Genomic DNA, 3,802 nt, shown 5'->3' with positions numbered 1-3,802 from the left:
TGATATCTTTAAAATCATAAAGCTAAAATGGGTAAGAATTTCCAGGACTAACAGAAAGGCTGCATCCAAACAACTAGAATTAGTAATATGGGACTGAATGAATTGAGGAAGGTGATTATAGTTTTTGTGACTCTTATTTAAAACATTGTTGGTTTCTAATATTTGTTCTTCCAGATTGAGAAAGTTTTCCCTTAAACTATCTATGACTTACGGAAATGTGATAAACTATTCCTTTGTGAACAAATTGAAACATTTAACTTTTCTCCCTTGCCTGAACCCTCTGAAATTCAGAGACTCTTACTGAATATTCTTTCTTCCATGGCAGTCATAATTATTTGCGTAAATTCAATGAGAATCTGTTCTCCTTGTAACAGGACACCATTAGAAACATTGGTTATTTTACCAAGGTTTTGACTGGAGTGTCATATTTGAGAGAGATATGCATAGACTCAGATATCACCAGATAGCTTTAAGGAACTAAGATTGACTTTATGGAGCCAATGAAGCCCCTTGAAAATGTTGGCCAGATAACTTGCTTACAGAGTTCCCAGCAGCCTTACCAGGTGAGTTAAAATGTGAGTAAAAAGTCCTGGCAGATGCAGGAAATCTCAGGATATTTTGGGGACCTTAAGAAAAGGAATTCACCCAAATCTACAGGTATTGCAAGCATGTCTGATAGCAAGTATTTGGCTTGGCTTCTGCCCTCCAGAATCTATTAAAAGTTCAATCTAGAAAAGTTTCAATCTTATGAAAAGTTTCAGTGAAGCAAGTTTTAAAGAATCTATATGATCAATCACTATTCTTGATAAGCTCATGTAAATATTTAGACCAAGTTTGTTAAAATTGGACTTGTTTTTCAAATGAAATAGTCTTGATTTGGCTATCTTTGGAGATGAGGGTGATTTTAGAGAGAAAAGTTATGTTTCAATAATGCATCTTTGAGGATGTTAAATTCTAATTCTGATTAATTGTCTTTGAATGCTTATTGTTTGCCACAGTAGCCTGTGTATAGACAATATTTGTGCTTGTTACTCTGTGGAGCTAATAACAGGACCCTATGGACATATGTTTGTTTGAGCAGCTGGAAAACAGGATGGACTGCACACAGTTGTATAACTCAACTATCACCTTGACAAATTCTGTGTGGCTGGGATGACAAAATCACTCCTTAAAAGCTGGAGTGTACCCCCACTCTATAGGATTAACTATGGACTTACGGAGATGGAGATAATAGGTGGCCTCACTTATGACTGGACTGGATGAAGCACTTGGGGATGCCCTTGTCTCCTGAGACAGGTCATCTCCCACCTGCCAGTGATTCCTCATACTTATGATATTGTTAAGGCTAGACATAAACAAAGAGGGTTTCTTGAAGGTTTTATCCCTTAGCCATATTGTCCTAGGAGCCATCTCTATTGATTGTAGGTAGACGCTTTAGTCAAGCATACACTGTCCATCTTTAACTAAGCCCAACCCACAATCACCCACAAATTCAAAAGGTGGCCTTCCAAAACCAAATGGCCCTTCTGACTACAGATCAAGGAAGAGCCTATGCTTTATTAATCAGAATGTTATGTTACTCCAGATTACCACAAAAATGTGACAGGATGACCAGAAGACGTGAATACTCAAAGTGGCACTTTAAAGGATCCCTCCCTCTCTCTTACAGGTTAGCTAAAAACTCCTGGACTGGAGGAGGATTTTGTCAACCATCAGAGGTCTTTTATTCAGGCTTCTCTTTCTCATAATGATAAGAATTTTATTTTGTTGTCTTTTCTGATGTTTCTCCACTTGGTGCCAAGATTCCGTTACTGCCATAACTTCAAGTACGCAGATGATCCTCTCCACTCAGGGAGATTCATATATGTTTTCCACCTTGGATTTGGCTGCTCCACCTTTCATAATTCCTACATATACATTTCCACTGACCAATGTTGACCGATATAGGTAGGGACGACATCTCTACACCCCTCATTCTGCAGGAAGAAGCTACTGAAGATGAGACCTCTGCCTAAATGCCAAAGATTTGTCATTGTTGGTTTGCCAGGGGGAATATAGAGGCTGCTTTTAGGCAACAGGCTTGAGCAATGGGAACTCGAGTAAAGCACAAGGGCCCACAGTGACCACCAAGCCGAAGGCAAGCAGCCTCATTAAGTAACTCACCCTGAAATGGCTACAGGCCCTAACTAATCAATGGGCTACTTACAACCAGGCACAGTCACCAAAAAAGGAGAAATTCCATACATTCCTGTACTTCCTCACTCCACCCTATAACTATAGCCCCTCACACCACTTCGTGGCAGACAGTCTCTCCTTTGCTATCTGTCCACTGCTCCCTTGCAGCGTATTCAGTAAACTTCTATTTCCTTTGTTCTGTCTTATGTGAATTCTTTTACTGCCAGCACTGCCAGCCCCCATCCAATTGGAATGCACCACACTGTGTGGCTTAAACAACAAATATTTATTTCTCACAGTTCTGGAGGGTGGACATCAAGATCAAGGTGATGGCAGATTCTGCTTCTAATGAGAGCCCTCTTCCTGGCTTGCAGATGACCACCTTCTTTTCTCTCTGTATTCACATGGCAAAGAGAGGGAGAGAAAACAAGCTGTCACTTACCTAAACTTAATAGGCATTAATCCCATCATGAGGGCCCTATTCGCACAACCTCATCTAAATCTAATTACTTCCCAAAGGCCTTACCTCCAACCTACAAATTTAGGCCGATACAACCATCCAGTCCATAACATGTACCCCTTGATATGACGTAATGAGAATGGTACTTTTCATCTGTGGTACTCTTCCCCCAAACCAATAATACCATCTGATCTATGAGAAAATAATGGACAAGCCCAAATTGAGAAACAGTCTACAAAATCCCTGACTAGTACTTCTCAAAACTACCAAGGTCATGAAGAACAAACAATAAAGATTGATAAAACTGTTATAGACCATGTTACAGGCCTGACAACTTAGTGTGGTACCTGGATTATAGGAACAGAAAAACCTGGTGAAATCTGAATAATGTCTGTCAATTACTTACTAGCATTGTATTAATGTTAACTTACTGGTTTTGACAAACCTAACAAGGTTAGGTAAGACGTCAACATCAGGGGAAACTGGATGAAGGATATACAGGAACTCTGTACTATTTTGCAACTTTCTGTAATTAAAAAAATTATTCAAAAAACAGTTTTATTTACACATCTTTGTTGTTTGAAGAAAGCTGGGACTTAAAGAGCCAAAATCCCTAAGAAAAAGGGAGGTGCACTGAAGTGAGCCTGGCCCTATGCCCAGTTCCCCTTTGAGGCATTAGCCATAGGGCTAATAAGTGCCATAGGGCTGAGAGGCGCAGAGGCTTTTGTGCTGGGTCTTTCCTGATTCATAAGCAGTGTCGGTCCTGAAGTCTTAGAAACTAAGCAGGGTCCTCAGCAGTCTTACATGATGAGGAAGAGCAAGGTTGAAGTTCAGGGCTCACCAAGGAGTTATAAGGACCTCGGGGCTCCAATTAGTATTGCAGAAGAGCTACACCTGAGGAATGAAGGTGAAATGGAAATAGTATGATCCTTCTAAAGACTAAAACTTGGTTTCAAACCAACTCAGGCTCAGATTGGACTAAGGTGATCCACACTTACTCAAACTGTGGCCAGAGGCAAAAACAAATCCTCTCTGGAGGAAAGTAACATCATCACAGCCTCAAATTATTTCTACAATTTTTTTTATACACGACATATGGCATTCAGTAAAAAAATCTAAGTGACGTGGGATATGGTAGAAAGGCTAAACATACATAGAATTGGAATT

Source organism: Eumetopias jubatus, unplaced genomic scaffold (assembly GCF_037043125.1).
Source record: "Eumetopias jubatus isolate StellerSeaLion01/CBP00866 unplaced genomic scaffold, mEumJub1_p1.0 scaffold_10, whole genome shotgun sequence".
NCBI lineage: Eukaryota > Metazoa > Chordata > Mammalia > Carnivora > Otariidae > Eumetopias > Eumetopias jubatus.
The sequence above is the reverse complement of the archived record's forward strand: the minus strand, read 5'-3'. Positions refer to the sequence as shown.